The sequence below is a fragment of the Mustela erminea genome, chromosome 10, assembly GCF_009829155.1.
Source record: "Mustela erminea isolate mMusErm1 chromosome 10, mMusErm1.Pri, whole genome shotgun sequence".
In the NCBI taxonomy this organism is placed as follows: domain Eukaryota; kingdom Metazoa; phylum Chordata; class Mammalia; order Carnivora; family Mustelidae; genus Mustela; species Mustela erminea.
In genome coordinates, this window is record NC_045623.1 from 37,342,468 (window position 1) to 37,368,070 (window position 25,603).

Below are 25,603 nucleotides of genomic sequence, written 5' to 3' on the forward strand. Positions count from 1 at the left end.
TTTGATTACTGATTCAGTTTCATTGCTGGTAATCAGTCTGTTCAAATTTTCTATTTCTTTCTGATTCAGTTTTGGATGGTTATATGTTTCTACGAATTTATCTATTTCTTTTAGGTTGTCCAATTTGTTGGCATGTAATTTTTCATAATATTCTCTTCTAATCCTTTATATTTCTGTGGTATTGGTTGTTATTTCTCCTCTTTTATTTTTTATTTTATTTTATTTTTATTTTTTAAGATATTATTTATTTATTTAAGAGAGAGACAGTGAGAGATAGCATGAGAGGGGAGCAGATCAGAGGGAGAAGCACACTCCGCATGGAGTTGGGAGCCCAATGCAGGACTCGATCCCGGGACTCTGGGATCATGACCTGAGCTGAAGGCAGTTGCCTAATCAGCTGAGCCATCCAGGTGCCCATGACATGGTCATTCTATTTCTATTTCTTTTTTTTTTTTTTCAAAGTATTTTCTATCCCCATTGTGGGGCTCAACCTCATGAACCTGAGATGAAGGGTCACTATTCTAACTGAGCCACGCAGGTGCCCCTATGTGGATTTTTTTTTGCAAAAACTTGATACTATTTTCCATAGTGGCTGCACCCATTTACAGTCCCACCAACAGAGCACAGTTCCCTTTCCTCCACATTTTGGCCAACCCTTGTTATTTCTGGTCTTCTGGATATTAACCATTCTGACAACTGTCAGGTGACATCACTTTGGGCTTTGATTTGCATTTCCCTGGTGATGAGTGGTGGTAAACATATCTTCTTGTATTTGTTGCTTCTCTGTGTGTTTTCTTTGGAAAAATATTTTTTACTCTGCTGATTTTATAACTGCTATTTGTTTTTGAGTTATTGAGTTGTATGAGTTCAATAATATTTTGGATATTAAACCTTTATCAATTAGGTAGTTTGCTAAACCTATATCAGTTAGGTAGTTTACTAGTTTCCTCTTCAGTATGTTGTATTTTCGATGTGTTGATGATTGGACATTTCCTTTGCTGTGCAGAAGGCTTTTAGTTTGATGTAGTCCCAGCTGTTTATTTTTTATTATACTCTTTGCTTCTGATATCAAATTCAAAATATCAGAGTCAAGAATGATCTCGGGTGCCTGGGTGGCTCAGGTGGTTAAGAAACTTCCTTGAGCTCATGTCACGATACTGGAGTCCCAGGATCGAGTTCCCCACTGGGCTCCCCGCTCAGTGGGGAGTCCACTTCTTGCTCTTACCCTCTACCCTCTCATACTCTCCTTTTATTTTATTTATTTGAGTTTTCTCTCTCTCTCTCTTGCTTTCTTTTATATTTTACAAGTCTGGCTAGAGGTTTATCAACTTTGTTGATCTTTTCAAAGAACCAGCTCCTGAATTCATTGATCTGTTCCTTTTTTCCTTTTTCTTTTTTTAGCTTCTATTTTGTTTATTTGTGGTTTACTCTTCATTATTACTTTCCTTCTAGTGGCTTTGGGTTTTATTTGTTTTTCTTTTAATAGCTCCGTTAGGTCTAAGTTTATGTTGTTTATTTGGGATGTTTCTTGCTTCTTGAACAGCTTTTGCTATATCCCTAAGATTTCAGACTATTGCGTTTTCCTTCTCATTTGTCTCCATGCATTTTTTGGATTTCTTCTTTGATTTCTTGCTTGACTCATTCATTGTTTAACAGCATGTTATTTAACCTCCATGTATTTGTGTTCTTTCCAGATTTTTTTCTTGTTGATTTTTAGTTTCATAGCATTGTGGTTAGAAAAGATGCATGGTATGACTTCAGTCTTTTTGAATTTGTTGAGATTTGTTTGTGGCCTAATGCATGATCTGTTCTGGAGAATGTTCCATGTGCACAAGGGAAGAACGTGTATTCTGTTTTTTAGGATGGAATGTTATGAATAAATCTGTTAAATTCATCTGATCCACTGTGTCATTCAAAGCCATTGTTTCCTTGTTGATTTTCTGTTTGGATGATCTATCCATTGATGTAAGTGAGGTCTTAAAGTCCTATACTATTATTGCATTCTTATTGATTAATTTCGTTATGTTTGTTATTAGCTGCTTTATGTATTTGGGTGCTCCCATGTTGGATACATTAATATTTATGATTGTTGTATCTTCTTGTTGGATTGTTCTCTTTATATAGTCCTTGTTTTTCTCCTGTATAGTCTTTGTGTTTTAAAGTCTATTTTGTCTGATATAAATATTGCTACCCGGGCTTTCTTTTTACTTCCATTTGTATGATAAATGCTTTTCCATCCCTTCCCTCTCAATCTGCATGTTTTCAGATATGAAATGAATGTCCTGTTGGCAACATATGTTTTTTTATCCATTCTATGACCCTGGTTTTGATTAGAGCATTTAGTTCATTTATATTCAAAGTAATTATTGATGGGTACTTATTGCCATTTTGTTACTTGTTTTATTATTCTTTTTGTAGTTATTCTCGTCCATTCTTCTCTTGCTCTTTCCTCACACAGTTTTCTGACTTTCTTTAGGACATATTTGGATTCCTTTCTCTTTATTTTTTTAAGCGTGTCTAATGCTGGTTATCATTACATTATATATTACATCTTATGCATATAATGGTCTACATTAAGTTGATGGTTGCTTAAGTCTGAATCCATTCTTTACTCTTCTCCCTGCCACATTTTAGGTATATGGTGTCATATTTTACAACTTTTTTTTTTTTTAGAAGATTTATATTCATCTGAGAGAGTTGTACACAAGTATGTGTGCACAAGAGTGCAGGGGGGAGCAGCAGGAGGAGAAGGAGAGAGAATCCTGGGCAGACCCTGGCTGAGCTGGAACCTGACTCAGGGCTTAATCTCACTACTCTGAGATCACAGCCTGAGACAAAACCAAGATTCACCTGTACCACCTAGGCACCCTGTATTTTATATCTTTTATTTTGTAAATCCTTGGCTTTATTTTATTAAAATAAAATTATATGGATCCCCCTGTTCCTCTTCCTCCTCCACTTTCTTCTCCTCCTCCTCCTCCTTCTTTTCCTCTCCCCCTCCTCCATCTTCTTCCTCTTCCTCCTCTTCTTTCATTTGCCTGGTATGCCATTCTTCTATGATTAGCTATTCTGGATTATTTTATTTTAGGTGTTTCGTTTGAAGACAGTATAGAGTGGATATAATAATCTAATCTGAAGCCTACTTACATTTAGCAGTGTAGCATATATCTTTTATTTCTTAATTTTTAAAAAATTATTTTATTTATTTGAGAGAGAGCAAGAGCGCATAATTGGGTGAGGAGTAGAGGGAGACGGAAAAGCAGGCTCCCCACTGAGCAGGGAGCCCAATGCTGGGCTCAATCCTGGGACTCCAGGATCATTACCTAAGCCAAAGTCAGATGCTTCATAAATGTAATAAAAATGTAATAATTTTGTATGGGGGCAGATGGTAACTACATTTACATGATAAGTACTGTGTAATGAATAAAATTGTCAGATCCCTTTGTTGTACACTTGAAACTAAAATAACATTGTATGTCAACCAAACTTGAACAATAAAAAGGAAAACCTTGCAGTTTTGTTCTCACTGTTACTTTTTTAATTATAACTTTGGTTATTCTTAGTTCTCCAATCTGAACCAGCCAGGGTTCTCCAGAAGAAAGAACCAGTAGGATGGAGATTATATCTCTATTTATTTATATCTATATATCTATATCTCCATCTCTGTCTATCTATAATGAGGAATTGACTCATGTGATTATGCGGGTTGGCAAGTTCCAAGATCTGCATTTGGCAAGCTGGAGACCCAGGAGGGCTAATGGCATGGTTCCAGTCTGAGTCTGCAGGCCTGAGTATAAGAGAATTGATGGTATAAGTTCCAGTCTGAGTTTGAAGGCCTAACAACAAGGAGACTTAATGGTGTAAGTTTCAGTCTGAGGCTGTGTCCAAGATTATGAAAAGACCAATGTCCTAATTTAAATCTTAATTTCCAGAAATTATTGTTGTGTCTCTAAAGCATTCCCCTCTTTGGAACTAAGACCTGTAGGCCAGTAGAGCATAAGATTGTGGAAATAGGAAGATTTTGCTAGTAGGTCACTATGGTTAACAGTGAGTGGTGCCACTTCCATTCCTACCCCTTGAATTTTAGATATGGGAGAAAGAACACCATATATTGGATGCTGATTCAGGGCATATGTAGCCTTGTGGAGAACCTTGTTTCAGCTCTACCATGTATTGCCACATAGCTCATGCTGTAACTGAATCTTCCAAAGGCTGTTCTACCATTCTATCATGTCAGCTGCTTTAGGAGGGTGGGGAACATGGTAAGACCAGTGAATTCCATGAACATAGGCCATTGCCTCACATCTTTTGCTGTGAAGTGAGTTCTTTGGCCAGAAGCAATTCTGTATTAATCCCATGCTGGTGGATATGGCATTCTGTTTTGGCAGAAGTATTGTGTACAGAAAAGGCAAATCCATATCAAGAGTAAATATCTATTTCAGTAAGAATAAGTCAGTGTCCCTTCCATAATGGGTACTGTACAGTATAATCAACTTGTCTCCAGATAGTTAGCTGATCACCCCAGGAAGTGGTGTCATTTGGGGTACTCAATGTTAGTCTCTGCTGTTGGCAGATTGGGTACTCAGCAGTGGTCACAGCCAAGTCAGCCTTGGTGAGTGAAAGTCCATGATGTTGAGCTTATGATTAACCTCCATCTTTGCCACCATGGCCACTTTGTTCATGAGCTCATTGGACAGTAACAGTGGGGAATGGAGAAGGAGACTAACTGGCACCCATAGAATAGTCATCTAGTCCACTCAATTATTAAAATATTCTTCTGCTGAGATTACCCTTTAATGAGCATTCACACAGGACACAACTATCTTCATGGAGATTTTGGCCCATTCAGAGAGTTTTATTCACATACCTCCTCTCCACATTTCCTTGTTACCAATTTTCCAATCATGTTCCTTCCAAATTCCTGACCAAATAGCCAAACCATTGGCCACAGCCTGTCAATTTGTATATAATTACACATCTGCCCATTTCTCCCTACCAAGTGAATAACCAGGTGCACTTCTCAAAGTTCTGCCTACCAAGAGGATTTCTCCTCACCACTGTTCTTCAGAGCTGTCTCACAAGGGGGTTGTAGTGCTTCAGCTGTCCACACTTGGTTGATGCCTGTGTATTGTGCAGAGCTATCTGCAAATCAGGCCTAAGTCTTCTCTTCTTCTATTGCTTGTAAGGAAGTAAAGGTACAGGCTGAGAGAGAAAAGGCAGTGTAGCATAAGGTATGTGTTTTGTTTTCTTCATTTTTCTTTCTCTAAGTGATTCTATTGATATTAGGAAAGGTGTGCAGTTTTATTCTATTACTTTTGCAAATATAGTTTTATTTAATAGTCTTAGTTCTTTATGAGATGCCTTAAATAAGCAATGATGAAATAAAAATCTTTACTATTTTTCCTCTTTTCCCTACCTTTTCTCCATCATTTAGCTTTAGAATTTATGTTTATATTATTTATTCTTTATATGGATATTATGTAACGTTATCTTCAAATGCAATACATCTACTCTAGATACTACACATAAGGGAATCTGTGTTCTACTTCCCTACTTTCTTTCTTATTTTTCTTTCTATTTCTATTCATGGTATAATTTCTACCTTGTTAGGGAATAAAGTCTTTACATTCTCTTATGTCACTCTAATCTCCAAATGTGCTTTAGTTTTTGTTCTATAGTTAAATGTATTAAACCTCATGGCCAGTCATTTGTCTCTAGAAGTTTAGTCGAGAAGGTCTGGGAACAATAGTCCCTGAATCATTGCATGTTGTAATCTGGTGTCTGTAGCCTGTAAATTTACACTCACCTTTGGTTTGATGTTAAATCTTCAGCTCTTGCTTTCTTTACTTGAGTATTTTCTAGATCATGTTGTTTTCTTGGTGATAAATGATGCTCTGGGAAAACCCAAGTTCACCCTGATTATTTCCATCATTATAACATATTTGATCCTTTTACCTAATTGCTCACTGGATTCTTTCTTATCTTTGAAGACAAGTAGATATACTAGATTAGGTCTCTATGTTGACTATTTTGGGTAAATTCATCCTAGCACCCTCCATGACCTTTCTATATAGAGTTTACTTGAATTATGTCTTTAAACAGTTGCTCTTTTTCTGTTGTTTAGATTTTCTTCTTAGAGATTCCAGTTATGTGTATGTTGGGTCTTCTATACCTATCATCTATAGCTCTCGTTTTTTCCTGCAATCCCTTTTAGTTCTTTGTTTTTATTTTACTGTATTTGCTGTTCTCATTTTATCTTCTCTATTGCTTTTATGTTTTCCATAATGTTTTGTCCTTAATCTTTTTTCAGTCTTATTTTAATTTCTATTATAGTTTTATTTTGTATCTTTGCTTCTTTTCTCAGCTTTTCACAGTTTATGCTTCATCTCCTCTGCTTCAACACATTCTTCTTTAGATCTGGCATTTCTGCTTTATGAGTTTTCTTATAGAGAAGATTATTTTTATTATTTTGTGGCAAACCTTGTTATTTATAACTTTATGTGGTCTGTGCCAGTGTTTTTGTCTATTAATAAAGTTTGCTGCTTTTCTCCTCATTCTTTCTTAAAAAAATATTTTATTTATTTATTTGACAGAGATCACAAGTAGGCAGAGAGGCAGGCAGAGAGAGAAAAGGAAGCAGGCTCCCCACAGAGCAGAGAGCCCAATGTGGAGCTCAATCCCAAGACCCTGGGATCATGACCTGAGCTGAAGGCAGAGGCTTTAACCCACTGAGCCACCCAGACACCCCTTTACTCCTCATTCTTATAGCCTCTTTGTATTGATGCTGTGCTACTTACTGAATTTATTTAATTTTTCTCATTGAATGTATCAAATTTTGACTTATACAAAGAGACATACAAAGTCTTTTGTTATACTAAGATACATTCCTCATGGAATGTATTGAATTTCCCTGTATCATCCCTTTGCAGAATTTTCCTTAGGTGAGAAGAGGTCAGGATGATCTTCCATCTAAGAAAACCATCTTAAATGGTTTTCTCAAAAGAAAGATTGTTGTCTCCTTAGATGACACTAAGCCTCCTACAAATATAACTTTTTTTTTTCCTTAGCTATCTATGTTCCTCTGTTTTTTTGAATGAACTAGGTTCAGTGGGGCTTCTTCTGATATTCAGCTCAACTCCATTATTGTACCTTCCCATTCAGAAATGGAATATAGCAAGAAATACAGCTTCTGCCCTTCAGAATGTGTCTTTGAGCTTAGGAAGTGTTTTTGCTTGTTTGTTTGTTTCTTAATTTCTGATATCTGCCATTGCTGGTCTCTTTTTCTGCTGGGATTCACTCTACTTCCTTCCATGAGGATTCTGTGTTAACTCAGTTGCTTTGGCAGTGTTTACAGATATTTTGGAGTCTGATCTCTTGGTCTAATCAAATATAACTTAAAGTTTTTATTTCCTATTGTTTCTGCTGTGTTGGGATATGTTATAGAAATAGAGTAGGGCTATTGATTGCATGCAACCCTATTCCTAATAGATCCCAGGATTCTTTCTCTATTGTTCAGAAATCTAATAATTCTGACATTGATTGGCCATTTTATATATAAAAGTACATACCTGTCATGTATTAAGTCATTTATGGATGAGATTATGAAAATAATTTATAGTCTTTTATATATATATATATGTATGTATGTATACACACACACACACACACAAACACACACACACAGAAATATTAAGTAAAAACATCAGGAAGTTAAAAACTCAATAAAAGAAGATTGAGTTCATGAATCCAATGTTTTAAAAAAAAAGATGAACTAAACATTTTTCTGGCAACAGTTCTTTTCATTTGATCTTTCATGTTCTCTTTCCAATACGCAAAAAAAACATAAAAAATCAACCAAGAAATCAAAAAGCAGCTACACAGTATCATCAAATCCATGTTAAATCCACATATGGTTTGGAAATATTTGAAATCTAGCCACATATAAGCAAAGGCAGATGCTGAAGGGTTTTTTTTGTTGTTTTTTGTTGTTTTTTTTTTTAGTTGACAGTATCAGAATTTTTAACTCTGATGATATTAGAAATACTCTCAGTTCCATCCATTAGAATATACCATTGTAATTGAACATTATACCTCAGAATGTATATCCCGTCTTCCTTCCAGATTTCAAGAGCCAGCCCATAGTCCACTGGTACTAATTAGAAGAGTGGGCTTCTGGAACCCATTCCATGCCAAGTCTTGTCTCCTGGCACCTCTGGAGCTAGTCTGGTCACCATGGTATAAAGCCATAGTTTTCCAGATGTTTGATGTGTCCCAGAGCAGTCTTAGTTTTTGTTGGTGCTCTAATCATTGGGACACTTTAAGAGAAAGTTCTAAGTTTATTGTTTATCTCTGTATTTTTGCATAGGGCTCTTCACCTTTCTTAGCTCTTAAAATATGAATAGTAATGCTTTCCTTCAGAGTTGCATAAACACCGTTTCATGTGGATGTGAAGGTTGAATGAGCATTGCATATGAAAGTACTTTTTAAGCTATACAGTATTAACAAATAGGGAAGTAACATTATTTAATTTTGTTTGGCAGCAGGTAGAAGGGAGAAGATAGCCCAGAACCACTTATCCTGTAGTCTCGGCAATAGAAACCTGTGGAATGGAGCACATGGTAAGCTTTTAAAATTGTGCTTAATTTTCTTTATTTAGTTCCATGCTGCCAAGTGCTAAATGTCCAAGTGTCTATTAATTATGCATCAGACCTGCCAGTGTAGCTTGACATTTGATCCATACACCTGGCCTGTAGAGGATATCAATGGCAACCATATTCTTGGACTTGCTTTCCTGAATGACTTTTTATCAACACATTGCCACCAGTTGTAGCTACAAAAACATTTAAAACAGCCATATTTAAAAGCTCTAAAATGTAGTGAATAGGGATTTCACTGGACCTGACAAAACTATTGCCAAATGGAACATATGATAGCAAGGCAAACTTTTTTTTTTTAATTTTATTTATTTATTTGACAGACAGAGATGACAAGTAGGCAGAGAGAGAGGAGGAAGCAGGTTCCCTGCTGAGCAGAGAGCCTGATGCGGGGCTTGATCCCAGGACCCTGGGATCATGATCTGAGCCGAAGGCAGAGGCTTCAACCCTCTGAGCCACCCAGGCGCCCCTCAAGGCAAACTTTTTAACAAATTCTTAAACATGAGGGTGTGTAAAAGATTATAAGTAGATTATTTTTGGAGGAGGGGTCTTGTGAATTTTATGGTTTGACTCTAATTAGTGTGTCTTCGAAATCTTGATTCTGATTTTCAAAACTAACTAGATTATAATTCCAGTAGACCTAAAACTTGGGTGCAGTTTTTCTGTTGCATCACACTTGAGCTACACTGATTTGGCTTTGACTGTCCAGGTTTCTGAGAAAATGCCCTCTAGTGGATAACCCTCTGTTCCCCTTTAAATGTAATCCACACCCATATTCACGAGCACTGGATTAGAATTAGAAATTGAAAGTCCTGCACAGTCCTAGACTTTTAAATATCTCTTCAAATCATCCATGGGGTGAGGTGAGAGTGAGGCAAGAAGTCTTCTAATTTCTTAGAGTCTCAGAGCTTTTGAATTGCTAGTCTACAGAATCCCCTTGAGCTACACATGAAGGTGACAAAAACCACTGAGACACTATTCAGTCATTCATTTTCTATCATTAAAATTGTTGATAAGAATATTTTGATAACTCTACATTTACTACTATGGAGACAGGCAGTGTACTAAGTACTTGGCATAGGGTATCTTACTTAATTTCTTAACCCTATGAGACAATTATAATTACTCCACTTTACTACTCAGGTAACCAGAGACACAGCAAGCTCAAATGACAGTTAGGGTCTATCCACAGATCTTGTGTTCCTAACCATGATGTCTCCAAATTCTTTCATTTAAGCATGCTATCTCTTTTATTAATTTAGGCTTTGTAATATTATGGCAAGGCAGAACATCATCACTTTCCTTTCAAAAACTTAAGAATAATGAAGATTTGAGTAAATACATATGGACAGTGTGGACATTTGGAGAACAAATGTTGACTTTCAGACCTAGTATTGGTATTTTACTTGAAGAATTCTTCTGATATATACATGTATGTGTGTATGTGTATATATGTATATATATTTAACACTGGGCCAAGGTTGAATTCTCCTAGCTCCCAGTGGATGACAAAATTTTGCAAACATCCATTTAACATGCAAACATGCTGAACTCAGGATAATATCTAAGATTAAAAAACGTGGAAAAAGGACCAAGCTGTTTTTGCTGATCCAAGGCAGTTGTTTATTGTCATTCTGTTCAAACAGACACATTCCTTCTGGAAATGCTATCAATTTTTAGGTGAAAAGAATTTCAAAATCCTGTATTTGCACACCAGCAGCCTCTCAGAAGTTAAGAAATCTCAATTTGCTCACGACTCATTTCATGATGAGCTTACATGTACATTGATTAGCTTGAGATAAAATTTTCCATAGGTATTTAATTTGATTTCATTTACTCTATAGTTTCAGTCCAAAATAGACATCTGTTGAAGTTCACTAGTTGCATGGGTATATGCAGACATATTGTTGCCTAAAGCTGAGCATACATGAAGGTTAGACATACTGAATGGCTCAATAAACTATGATGCATGCTGCCAGATGGTTTCTTCCTTGAAGTGAATATAAGAGGGCATTTCTGTGTTCTATTACCGTGTATATATTAAATATAAGGCTCATAAGACTTCCAGATATGGATATCACAAGATTTCTCTAATGATTAAAATATGGTTGTATTTCAATGGGTATTTTCTATTTGTGATGAATAACCTTTTTCTTATCCATTTGATAGGCAGGTCCTCTTACCCTCATAACTGACTTTGGAATGTAAGGAATTCTGCAATTTAAAAAAAAAATAGGAAGAAATGAGCTCCTATATGTGTAATAAGTTACAGCGTTTTTTAAAAGATTTATTTATTTATTATTTGAAAGAGAGAGAAAGAGTGTGAGTTGGGGGGAGGAACAAAGGGAGAGGAAGAGAGAATCTTAAGCAGACTTCCTGCTGAGCATGGAGCCTGTTGCGGGGCTCAATCCTACCATCTCCAGATCATGATCTGAGCTGAAATCAAAAGTTGGATGCTTAGCTTACTGAGACACCCAGGTGACCCCCCCCAAATTATAATATTTTCAAGTCTTGGACAAAAGGTATATTTCTGACAATATACAATGATTTAAATATGCCAAAGCAATACATGGAGTTAGGGTTTTTGTTGTTGATAGAATGGTGTTGGTTAAGAGACTTATCCTAATAAACAATTTCTGCAACTTTTCCGCCACTCCTTCTCCTTCCCATAGGACCAAGAGGTATGGGGAATTAAGAGGTAGAGCCTGTAAGTAAGAAGCTGACTCCTTCCTGGAAATCCCTAGCACTGTAAAGAGTCTTGATGCCAAGTACTGACACCTTCTGTTGAGATGATCCTGCCAATATTGTTTTCTTTTTGGGCAAGATGAGGATGAACTGAAAGTACAGAAGCCCCATGGATCAGGCTGCATGTTATGTAGAATTTCCAGTTGTGCTCAAGAGATGTTGGTGAGAAAAATCTTTCTGACTGTGAGAAATATTATAGGAGAAGAGCATGGTCTTTGTTGGCTGGGTTAAAGCAACTAAAGTAAGCTTTCTAAGCCTCAGTTTCTCTTCTGGAAAATGAGACTAACAATACATGAGCATCATAGGGCTGTATGAGGGTTGAGTAAAACAAAGCATGAAAATACTTAACGCCGTGTTGAACGTATATTAAGCCTTCACTACTAAATGATAGCTATTCTTTATATTTTCAGTAAATGCATACTATGGCTCAGGCATGGGTTGGCATGTGAAATTCTTATTCTTGCCAGAAGCAGTCAAGCTGGGAATAGTAATTTATTTGGTTGGATATGTATCAAATGTGCTGTGGGAAAAAGGTTTCAGAACTCTGTACTGTACATCAACAGCAACAACAAACTCAAAGCAGCAAATGCAAAATTTTTTATTATTATGTCCATAACTACCTTTGGAAAGCTTTTACTCAATGTGGCATTTCTTCACTATTAGTTGAATTAATGAGTCACCTGTGCTGAAAAAAAAATCACTTGTTTGCTATCAAACACATTACATAACTTATTTCACCTTTCATTGTCTTTTCTCTAAACAGTATCTTCAGAAAATTGGTTTTTTTTCCCTTTGAAGTACAGTTTCAGTTTACACTTTTATAGTAAACAGAAAAGAATGAAGTAGTAAACACCTACAGGCCTTCTCAATGTATTTGGTTAAAAGAAATAATTCAGCACTTGGTAGCTGTGGTGGTAGGGGGAAAGTGAACTGTATTTTTAGTTTGCTAGAAATCCACAGATTGCTGAGAACTTATCAGAAATCTAATTGTATTATTCTCTTTTCTGTTATTTCCTAAATTTTCAAAAAAAAGCTTGGTGTATTATGTTTTCACCATGTGATCTATAGTCGTTTGATCAACAATGGCTCCTAATTTCAAAGCATTGTTATTTTTACGGGCATGATTAAGAGTCTAGCACTGTGCTAGACTCTGCAGTTACTAGGAGAAACTGGGAAGGATACTTGATTTATAAAGATTTATTTAGTTGGAAGTATGGGACATCTATAAGTTGAAGACTGAGTTCTTTGAAGATGGAACTGTTTTCTATCATAGCCTGCCTATAGATAAGGATGTCAAATATTACCCAAGTATGGGATCAGCCTCTACCTGCTGGACCATTGTACTCATTGTTGTACTCAGACTGCAGTGTGTTTTCCAGTCCCCCAGAGATCTTGTTAAAAAGCAGATTCTGGGGGCGCCTGGGTGGCTCAGTGGATTAAAGCCTCTGCCTTCGGCTCAGGTCATGATCCTGAGGTCCTGGGATCGAGCCCCGCAGAGCCTGCTTCCTCTTCTCTCTCTCTGCCTGCCTCTCTGCATTCTTGTGATCTGTCTGTCAAATAAATAAAATCTTTAAAAAAAAAAAAAAAAGCAGATTCTGGTTCAGTGGGTCTTGAGTGAGGCCTAAGATTCTCAGTTTCTGATAAGCTTTCAAATAATGTGGATGCTGCTGATCCACAGACACACCAAGAAACAAGTCTCTAGACCATTGGTTCTCAGATGAGAATCACTGGCTCCATATGGGAATCACCTGGAGAGCTTTAAAATTCTTGATGCTTCCATCCTTTACCATGGGGTGGGAAATTTCCTTACCCTACTTCACGCAAGAATTTGGGAATGTTAACCCTCTTCAGCCATCTGAACGTCAATCAGTAGAGGCCAAGAGAGCCTTACATGCTCACAGGAAGACTGCTGTTCTCTAGGCTTGGGGATTTTACATGTTGTCTGTAAAGATGATGAAAAGTAAAGAATAGGAAAAACAAGAATCCATGCGAATCCATGTGTCATCAGCATACGGCAGCTACTCTAAAATGTTCCAAGTATCCCTCCAAATCACATTAATAGACCAAGGTTCTGTGGTGTTCCCTAAGTATTTTTGAATTAAGCTTAAAAGAAATAGCATTTGTCTGAGTTTTCCATATTGGGTCATTGTATCTATTTATAGTGCTTTTTCCTGGTACGTTGGCAGGTTTTAATTAATGTTAGGAATAAATATTATGTGGGAACATAGGAAAATGAAAGCATTTCAGTGGCTTGTATGTTAGCTACTAAGACACATGATACAAAGGCAGTTAATTTTCTCTTTTCACATTTATTCTCTTAGATTTTTATTTTGAAAAATTATAATCCTTCAGAAAAGTTGAAAAGAAGCCATATATCCTTTATGCAGAGTCACCATTTTGAAATATTTTGCTATATTCTACCCTTTTGTTGCTGTTAAACCACTTAAAAGTGTAGACTTTATGGTACTTCACCCCAAAATACTTTAGTATGTGTCACCTAAGAAGAAAGACATTCTCTTAAACAACTGTGATAACATTACCACAATCAAGAAATTTAATATACAAGCAATATTCAAATTTGTCCTATTGATATCAAAATATGTTTTAGAGTTCTCTTTTCTATAATGACAGATTTTTTTTTTTTTAAGATTTTATTTATTTGACAGACGGAGATCACAAGTAGGCAGAGAGGCAGGCAGAGAGGAAGAAGAAGGCTCCCTGCTGAGCAGAGAGTCTGACGCGGGGCTCGATCCCAGCACCCTGGGATCATGACCTGAGCTGAGGGCAGAGGCTTTAACCCACTGAGCCACCCAGATGCCCCAATAATGATGGATTTTTAAAGAGACTCTTTTTTCTCAGTTGAAAGGATACGTTTCTTTATTCAAACTAGTTAAGTATCAATAAGCCATGTAAAGTTGACAATCTTTGAAGTGTTGTATTTCTTCCATTTATTTTCTCTGTGGAATTAAAATCTCTGTGCCTTTCTCCCAAAATCTATCAAAACTAATACTACAGTTAGGGTGTAGTAGTGCTGTCTAGGATCAAGTAGTATTTATTTAGGAATTTCTTACCTTGTGGCAATATATCAGACCCATCGAAAATAGATAATTGCATATTTAGGGTAGAGAGTAGTTGATAATACTGTGTTGTCTTTTCTTGTATTGGTAACTGCTAACTTAACCTGAAGATGCTAAAATTATGTGAGGGTATAACTGATGAGGTCAAATAAGAAGAATGTCTCTCTTTTGTTAAGTGGTGTTTTCTTTAAGATTAATTGATTCTTTATATCTTCCTGACTAGATATGGAATTTTTTTTTTAAGATTTTTATTTATTTATTTGACAGACAGGCAGGCAGAGAGAGGAAGGGAAGCAGGCTCCCTGCAGAGCAGAGAGCCCAATGTGGGGCTCAATCCCAGGGTCCTGGGATCATGACCTGAGCCAAGGCAGAGGCTTTAACCCACTGAGCCACACAGGCGCCCTGATTTGGAATATTTTAATGGTAATCCATCAGGACTTTTCAACAGTTTCTTTTAGTTTGATTAATAACCTTTTAATGATAGTAAAACTAAAGGTAAAAATGTAAACTTTAGAAAGGTTTTTCTTTTTTTACTCTCATTAGGAAATATTTTAAGCTGATAAAATAAGCTTCTGTTTACCAGGACATTCTTTTGGAGAATGCTGACATGAACCACTCTTTCCCCAACCACTGCCCAAGCAAATCTTTTCACTGTGCCTTTGGAACATGCAGTCCATCATGTTTTGTTGAATGATGGACTTAATAGCTACCTCATAGATTTGTTAGGAGGATTTAATGAGATAATATTCATGCTTAGCACAGTGCTGGGAACATAGTCGTCACTCAATAAATGGAAGCCATTGTTTTAAAAATAACATTTATTGTGGTTACCACTACTATTATTGCTTTGGTTAAATGTTCTGGACAAAATAAATAACATATACAAATATGGTGAAGATGAGAAGACCAGCAGGGTGGGTTTAGGGAGAGTGTACACAGAATGGTTCTAAATGGGATTCACATCCATATTCAAGTCCTGGTTGTGCCATTTGTTATATGACACTGGAAAGTCTGTTTCTTCATTTTCAAAATGGGGATAATAATAGTACCTACCTTATGGCGATATTGAAATTAAATGAGAAAATAATGCAAAAGTGCTTAGCCAATGCCTGACACAATGAAGTTCCGTGTAAGTTTTAGCTAAGATAAAACTAATAGGTCAGGAAACCGTTGTATGAGTTGAACTTTCCCAGTAATAACTGCCATCTTCTGAAGATTTGGCTTCTTTGTTTCAGCTTAGAAACACACTCTAGTACTCATGCAGATAAAGGTCTCCTGGCTGGACCTAGGTATATCCTACCCAGACACTGTGGAGTGCTCCCTCCTAACCTGTCTCAGTGCCATGGAGCAATTAGATAGCAGAAATCTTGATATTATTCTTACAGATTTGTTGCAAAGAAAGAGTTCCTATTAATCCTTTTTATAGGTTAAATTTATTTTTCAATAATCATACCTATAGTTTGTATTTATTGGTTTTTAAGATTACAATTATGTTAGCTTCCAAAAATGAATCAGGGAGTTTACAGACTTTTTCTGTGGCTTGGTATAACACAAATAACCATACGTATGACCTGTTTTTAAGGATTAAATAGAACCTAATTACAAAACTATCTTGTCTTAATACATGCTTCTGTGGCATATCATTTTTTTTTCCCCAAATGGGAGCTCTTTATCTTTTCAATCTAGTATACATTTATTGGTCTGTTCAAGTGGGTGTTTTTTTAATTTCCTTGGATCAATTTTGGTACTTTAAATTTTTATAGAAAGTCATATAGTTCTCTTAGACTTTCAAATTGATTATCTTATAATCACACATAATATTCTCTTATAGTTCTTTTAATCTATTGAGTATCTGTGATATATTTCTCATTGCTAATCTCATCTTTTTTTATTTTCTTTTCCTCTTAATGAAACTTAGTAGGTTTTTTTTTTAAGGTTTTTCTTTCTTTTTTTTTTAAAGAGTTATTTATTTATTTATTTATATGAGAGAGATTTATTGAGAGAGATCACAAGCAGGCAGAGAGGCAGGCAGAGAGAGAGAGGAGGAAGCAGGCTCCCGCTGAGCAGAGAGCCCGATGCAGGGTTCGATCCCAGGACTCCGAGTTCATGACCCGAGCCGAAGGCAGCAGCTTAACTCTCTGAACCACCCAGGCGCCCCAACTTAGTAGGTCTTTACAGTTTTTAAATTTTTCTATCTTTTTGCTAGCTTTTATTTTATTATTTTAATCTTTTATCTTTATTAATTTGTATCTCCCGCCTTCTATGGACTTATTTTCCTAATATTTAAAATTAGAAATATTAAATTTAATATTAATGTTAAATTTCTTAATTTGAGTTTTTAATTTTAGTAATAAAAGTATTGAAGGAGTAAATTTTCATATATATTTAGTCTTAGTTATATCTCATATATTTTAATATGAAGTGGTATGTTGTAACTTTCTAGTTTGCTTTTTCTCTGGTTTAGGATTTAGTGTGTTTCTTAATTTCTAATAGTTAAGCTTTTTCTTCTCTTTTTATTGTTACTTTGTAGTTTTATTGGATTATAATCAGAAAATAAGGCCTGGAAAAATTTCTAGTGCCTGTAATTTATTAAGGTTATTTGTAGTCAAATATACAGTCAAATATCACAATGGAAGAATATGAACTCTTTAACATAAGACACATTTTGCTATGTGTATATCACATGTTTCTAAAATTGCCTTAATTTTCAGTATTGTAATTGGATTCATTAGCACCAAAGAAATCAATAGTTTCTTTGGCCCTAAGGTTGCTTAGCACAAAAATATTATGTCTTTTTTTGTGAATAATATCTTTTGTCATTTCATAGTACCTTTTTTCTTCTTTAATTATTGTTTAGTCTAATATAACATTGTAACTATGGGATTTTTTGGTGTGTATATTATTAATAATCACTATGTTTGCCTTTTCCTTGTCCTTTCCCGTTAGGTATGTTTCTTATAATAACATTTAGTGGTTAGGGAGCAGTTGTACCTCTCTTGAGCAAGTGGTAGTAGCCACTGATATCTAGTATTTGCACTGAGCCATGACAGCCATAGTTACTATCTTATGCTTTAAGGAAAGGCTAGTCTTCCCTATGGCTTGTTCTTTTGCTCTCACCTGAATCTACAGAGAATAAACTGAACCTCATCAGTCCCTGGAAATAACTGGGAAAAGCAAAGTCTTAGAAACTGTCTCCAGGAATTGTCAGCTGGTTCTGGAGTTTTCTCCAAAAAGAGCAAGGTGGGGTCATGAGATATGTGTCAAGGTCAATGTCCTCTCCTAGATTTAATATATGTTCATACTTAGGTGTACCTTCTTTTTAATAGTAGCTTAAGTATATGACAAAAAATATCTACCAAATCAAATAAAGAACACTTCATCTTGGGAGGTCACATGATTTTTTGTAAGGAGCCAAACTTTACTTAAATTGAGACTCTGGCACTCATGTAACGCCCTGTGTAACTTTGTTCAGGTTAATTAATGTCTCTCACACTAAGATTCCCCATCTGCAAAAGAGATGATGATAATTCGTAAGGTTTCTGTGAGGTTTAGATGAGATAATACATACACCAGTGTCCAGAATATAATAGGCATTCCCTGTTTCCTTTTCACTCCTCAGGAAAATTTGATTAAACAATTGTTGGCGCTCTGTTTCTAGGAACAGAGGGTCTTCAGAAGTCTTCTAGATCAGGGAACAGTATACCACAGAACTGCAGTGAAAGTTCATAGTTTGTATAAACATTAGAGTAACAGTATTGGAATGAACTTACACTGCAGTTCCCTCCATCCAGCTGGTGCCTAGATCTCACTATAGAATCTTTGGATATAAACAAACTAAAGTTTTATCTGTAGCTATTTGATTAAAATGAGCATTTAAAAACATTCTATTGTAAAATAAAGGTTCTTTGTTCTCTTTAGTTCAGAACTTTTAGTTCATAAAAATCATTCTCAACAATTATTCTATTGAGCCTTATTATTTAATGAAATCTAATTTTAAAAACAACAGAAATTTTTTGCTTAGGGATAACTCTGCACTGATGCACATTAGATAAAATAGGACTCTTCCTTAACATGGCCTATGCAGTCCCTTAAATAGAATACAACTTCCTTTTCTTCCTCCCTCCCACCCTCTCTCCCTCCTTCCCTCCTTTCTTCCCCCATCCCTTCTTTCCTTTTGGTCTATTATCTTTTGGCTTAAATGTTCAATGATGTGCCATTGAGTTTTGTTTTATTTTGTTTTTCTTTCATGAAAGTATGAAGACCTTACCTCAAAGATATCATCTCCAATAAAAGTTTTTTTTTTAATATTTTATTTATTTATTTCACAGAGATCACAAGTAGGCAGAGAGGCAGGCAGAGAGAGAGGAAGAGAAGCAGGCCCCCTGCAGAGCAGAGAGCCCAATGTGGGGCTTGATCCCAGGACCCTGAGATCATGACCTGAGCTGAAGGCAGAGGTTTTAACCCACTGAACCACCCAGGTGCCCCAGTTTTGTTTTATTTTTAACCAAACCCCATTGAAAGAACAAAGGTGAATTAGTTAGGCTGCATTAGACTAAATTAAAATACACTGGTTACTGACTCTATTGGAAAATTTTCTAAACTGCATGATTTAGTCAAAATTATTAGCTCTCTTTTTTCAAAGTAAATAATCTCTACATATAAATTACACTGAGCAATGCATGTGATTATAAAGTATAAATAGAATTTCAATGGCATATACAGTGGTGCTTGCAAATACCATATACAAACATAGGGTGGTACTCAATGCCCTTTCATTTAACAGCTGGAAATTGAGACCTAGCAGGCGTGATAAATATTGGAATCAGGGTCTTAATAGCAGAGCATGTAGAATACTTACTCTTCTATTTAGGATCTAAAATGCAGTCAGACTGAGCCACGTTTCACTCTCAAGATTGATGCTCACTCTCTGTTGTATGTTGTGCCACCAAAAGGGAAGTAGCAGCAGCCTCATGGCCACCTTCAGGAGAAAGGCAACACACTATGACAATTTCATTCTAGCAAGAGGCAGTTCATCACAGCTATTGGGTTGGCCCTCGAAGGTGCAGGCCTGGTTGATATCTCATATTCATGGGTGGCACCAAAAAAGTGCTGGATTTTTGCATGAAAATATTTTATATCAAAGTGCCTTCTAAGAACAGTATATTCTAATGAGTGTTTGACTTCTGATTTCAGTCTCTTCCATTCACTTCAAGAATCTTTAAAAATGGGGACGCCTGGGTGGCTCAGTTGGTTAAGCAGCTGCCTTCGGCTCAGGTCATGATCCCAGGGTCCTGGGATCGAGTCCCACATCGGGCTCCTTGCTCGGCAGGGAGCCTGCTTCTCCCTCTGCCTCTGCCTGCCTCTTTGTCTGCCTGTGCTCGCTTGCTCTCTCTCCCTCTGTCTCTGACAAATAAATAAATAAAATCTTTAAAAAAAAAAAAAAAAGAATCTTTAAAAATGTGTCTGGAGTTTGTGCTTACCATACTACCCAGAAGCAGACAAGCCACAAAGGCCAAATCTACAGAAGGCACAAGCCTGGTGCCAGGCCCATGGATGTGATCAATCATAGTAGCCGTTATATCATGAGAGGAAAGATCAGCTGTAGAAATGGTCTCTAGAGTAGGTGCCACGCTAAAATTTTCTATTTCATACTGGACTTAATTTTACTAACTGAATACTCAAGGATAGAGGTAAAATTTGCACCCTTGCCTGAATTCCACAATCAAGTCTACCAGAAATATCAGCCATTCACCTCTCTGGACTTCAGTCTCTCTAGTACTTAGTAAAATCTCCTTCATAATGGTTGTCTCTGATCCTTTTACTGTCTGCTTTTCACAGCTTCTAGCATTCATTGTTTCCACTCTTCAGTCTAGCCTCTGCCCCACTCCTTGCCCTTCTGCTGTGTCTAAATAGTTGTCAAATCCTTATCTTCCTGGATCTCTTTGCAGCAGTTGACGCAGGAGATACTCCCTTCAACTTGAAACTCTTTCTATCTTGGTTTTTATGACAGCACATGACTCCTTCTCAAACTCCTCTGAAGGTTCCTCCTACTCTTGACCCTTTAAACTCTGTTCTCAGCTCTCTTTCTTATTCTGCACTCTCTCTTTCCATTTACATTCACTTCATCTACCACACACGTGCTGATAATTCACAAATCTGTTTCTTTGGCAAGGGGAGAACTCCAAATCTTTACATCCAGACTCATATTCAGTATCTCTATTTGACACCTCAAGCTTACATGTTCACTCTTCCACACAAACCCCATAGCATTTTGTATATAACTCTATTAAAAATTAGAACTCTCTCTGCTATCATATGGTTTCACTTATTTGTGGAGCATAACAAATAGCATGGAGGACATGGGGACTTAGAGTGGAGAAGGGAGTTGGGGGAAATTGGAAGGAGAGGTGAACCATGAGAGACTATGGACTCTGAAAAACAATCTGAGGGTTTTGAAGGGACGGGGGGGTGGGAGGTTGGGGTACCAGGTGGTGGGTATTATAGAGGGCACGGATTGCATGGAGCATGGGGTGTGGTGCAAAAATAATGAATACTGTTATGCTGGAAATAAAAATAAAAAAAAAAATTAGAACTATGTTGTAATTGTCTTTTTTCTTATCTGTCTTACCCACAAGACTGTCTTTTATCATTGTTTCCCTAAGATTTAGCACAACACTTATCACAGAAGAAATCATTAAATGACCTCAGATTACAGGAATACTATAGAATGTTCCAAACTACCTGGGTTGTATTCAATTTAAATTGAAGTACCCCAAATACTCACTTGAAGTGTAAAGTAATGTTTAAGTTCTTGATTGTAACTGTAATGATTGAATTGTCTGATTTAATTCTTCACATGGGTAATGGGTTTCTTCATATTTAGTCTCTCTTAGGTAATAAACATTCACTAATCTTTTATCTTAAAAAATTCAACTTTGTTGAAGTATAATTTAAATCCAATAAAATGTACTGATTTTAAATATGCAGGTATGCACATCCATCACCCAATCAAGATACAGAATATTTTCATCACTCTAAATAGCTCCTTCTCCATAGTCAATTCTCCTTCTTCCCTCCATTGCAGAGTTGACCCTAGGTAACCATTGGTCTGCTTTCTGTCCCTATTAATTAGTTTTGCCTGTTCTGGAATATATAAGTGGAATCAAACAGTATATATTTATTGACATCTGACTTCCTTTTGGCTCAACATAATTTTTTCAAGATTTGTGCATGTTGACACATCTATCAGTTGGTTCATCCCTTTGTATGGCTGAATAGTATTACACTGTAGAGACATACCACAATCTATCCATTCATTGGTTGACAGACATTTGCATTGTTTCCATTTTGCATATTATGAATAAAGCTGCCATGAATATTAATATACAAGTATTTACATGTGTGGATATATATTTTTTCTTTCTTTTTTTTTTTTAAGATTTATTTATTTTAAAGAAGCAGGGAGGGTCAGGGGAAGAGGGAAAGATAAACTTTAGCAGACGCCGCACTGAACATGGACTGCGTGGGACTCAGTGTCACAATCCTGAGATCAGGACCTGAGCCAAAAGCAAGAGTCAGAGGCTTAATGAACTGCACCACTGAGGTGCCCCACTTTTTCTTTCTTTTCTTTAGGAACCTAGGAATGGAATTATAGGGCCGTGTGGTGAGTGCCTGTTTAACTTCATAACAAGCTGCCAGACTGTGTTCCAGAGTAGCTGCACCATTTACATTCCCAGCAACAATTGTATGAGAATTTCAGATGCTCTACATCCTCTCCAATATTTAGTATTATTAGTCTTTCTAATTTTATTATTTTGGTGTTCACTTCTGGAATGTAAATTTCAGGGGAGCTAGTACCTACCCTGTCTTGTTCATTGCTATGTCTTTGGCACTCAATGAATTGTTGGTGCTGAGACCACAGACATTTTCAGTAAATGTCTGATGAATGAATAATCAATCAATTAATGAAAAACAACGGGCAGAGTTGCTGAGGCTACTCCAGGAACTACAAGTTATTCAGTGTAAGAGCTATGGGCTGCGGGCGATGTGCACTGGTAACAGCTTTCTTTTAAGCGTCTCTTCTGTATCTGGCATTAAGACTTTTTTACTTACCTTATCTCCCTGAATCCCTATGACAACCTCGTCAGAACAGTACTATTATTATCCTCCTTTATGGGTGAGGAGAGATTAAGCTGAGCTGCGGCTCAGAGAGATTAAGGGCAAACACCAGTCAGTGACAAAGCCCAGATAGATCACCACGCCATCAGAGGCTCTTGGAAGGAGTTTGAACTCTATTCTGTGGTCAGTGACAAGACTTAGGAATTCATTGGCAAGAGATGATTTGTGCTTTAGGAGGATCACTGTGAAGCAGTACTGAGAATAGAATGGTAGAAGACAAAAGGGAAGTCAGGGAGCCCAGTGAGGAGGCTGTTAAATACTGCTGGCAAGAGCCACGGCAGTGGTGATTCCAAGGGCAGCAAGAGGGTTCAGACTTAAAGAATTTCCTAGGAGGCAGATAAAATTCAGCAACCAATTTTTTGTGGGTATAAAGGAGGGAGGTACTAAGCATGACTCAGGGGATGGCTGTGTGATTCAGATGTCTGTTATCTTGCATGTTTTGTATACTCCCAACCCCCATATTTGTCATAGGTTTCCCAAAGCCATATTACTCATGCCTCAGTTCTTTTGTGAGATGGGAAGACCTGAGAATCAGCAAATGAGGCGTTTGGGCTATTGGTAGTTACCAAGATCAGGCTACATCATGGATAGGAAGCAGTAACATAGAAATAAGTTAGGGACAAAGAGCTTCCTTATAGTTCGCTGTGTAGACTTAGTCATGTTTTTACTAATGTTGCAGAAGTAGCATTTCAAGCCTTATTCCTCTCCTGTGAAATCTAAACCAAGGCAGAGATTAGGTTTGGGTGTGTGTGTGTGTGTATGTGTGTGTGTCCGTATGTGTGCGTGTGTGCGTGTGTGTGTGTGTGTGTGTGTGTGTCTTGCTTTATTTTCAAAGAAATTTGTTGGTAGAATTTTTTAAAGCTGCACTAGATATTCCACTAGTTCAGTGTTCCTTAGGGACTATTCTACACAGCCCATATTTCATACAGTCAGACGTCTGAGAAGGAACTGAGCCCTTTCAGGGGTCTGTGTTGTGGTATGCTCAACAATGTACTTTTGGCAGTTACGTGCTAGGAGTCAGAGCTCAACTCCTCACAGCTGTGGCCTCCCTTTCACTCCACCTAAAGGAACACTGCCTTGTTGCCCCTGAAGACATTCTTGAAAGATACTTCTGAGGCTATGCTCAGCCCCAGAGATGTTTCCAGTTCTTAAACATGAATCAAGGCAGACTCCTACCAGCAAACGAACTATTCCTATGGCAGACAGCTCACAATACAAATTCCGGGCAAGTAGACCTTGAAATTGAACTCTTTGCTCTTTAAGTTGTTTTCATTGTCTGTAGTCAGTTAGATAGTTGAAGGGAAATGCTACCCAACAAATAATGGTTTACAAAGGAAACCTCCCAGTTCAATGAAAGAGTGTGTCTTCCTTATTATGGGAGATGCCATGTCGTAAGTGGGTGTTTTGTGCTCAGTTGAATAAAAAAACAAACAAAAAAAAAGGTCAGTCTTAAAAACTGTTAATGATAGAACACATGGCATAAATTACACCATAAACTCCAAACAACTCTGAAATTATAAACATTGCTTAGTCAAGGCTTTTCCTTTAACGATGCCCTGATGTCGCTGGCATAGCCCAGTGATTTCAGTCAGGGTTATTTTACTTGAAAGGAGGAATTTCTTTTCCAAAAAAAGTCTCTCTAAGAAAAGCTGTCTTCCTGGCCAACTTAATGAAACATCTTGCTCCAATGGCCTGTGTCATGTCTTCCCTGGGGCCTGGGCCAGGCAATATGAGCTAGAGAAGGTTAGAGAGAAGAGTCATGTGATGAGGAGAAACTGCAGGCTTGGTCCTGACATGGGCAGGAGGCTGATTCAAGTCAGCAGGAACTGTGACTAAATAGAGACTGTCGGGATGCCAAGTCAAGATCCTTGAGACCTGGTGCAGAGTAAGCATTTGTTCAGAAGGTCTTCCTTCACTTGCCTATCCGAACAGCTCTCTAGGGGTGGGCAAGCAGAAAGTGTCTTCTAACGGGTAAGGATAATATTTACATCATTTAAAGCTGTCATTTTAAAGCACTTTTTATGGCCCAGGCACTTGGCCAAATAATATAAGTACATTATCTTCTTTAACCTTAACAACTGTTGAAAAAGAGAGTGTTGTTATGTGTTCATTACGGATGGTTACTGAGGCTCAGGGAGGTTAAACTTTACCCAAGGTCCTATAGCAAGTAATGGAAGCCAGGATTCTAACCAAAGTCAATCTGACTGTAAAGCCTATACAGTCGATTATTAACAGCTATGTTCTGTTTCCTTTGCGAGGATTAATTAAGAAAACATGTGTTTCATCATGTGTTTTGGAAGCAGCGAGTGCTATAGAAGTGCTAGTGAAAGCCTCTGGAGTCGGAAGAGCCACCCCATCCCACCTCTTAATATCTCCGAGTGTAAGTTTTGTCAGGAGGACACTTGCCTACCAGTTTACTCACAATACTGGAGGAAAAAAGACCAAGGGCCAGCTCGTCTTTATCACAGTGTGAGAACCTTTTTGCTCAATACTAATCTGTAACAGGTGTTCCACTTTCCTTGACCCTGATTTAGCTAGCTCTCCCTTCATCTTTTTTTTCTTGCATGCTGACCCCAGGTTACACTTTAACTCCAGGCTCATCAACCTGTAAATATGCAGTTGGTTAGCAGGGAAAGGTGAGAGAGTATGCATGTTCTGATCTAGCTCACCCTCACTGTTGGAACAGGGATATGTGCCTGCCCTCTGGTTTATGGAAAAGTAGTACCATATCTATAAACAAAGACCCTCTGTGACATGAAAAACAAATTTTAAATGAACATGAATTACTTTCTAACTCTAGGACAACATTTTCTTCTGACCAGAAATGGATTAGCTAATTGATCTAGCCAGTGCACCTCTGCCATTAGACAGATCCCTGCCAGATAGGGATGCTTTAGTGCAAATGTTCCTTGGGTTTCTGAGTTCACTCATCGGGCAGACCTCCTTATG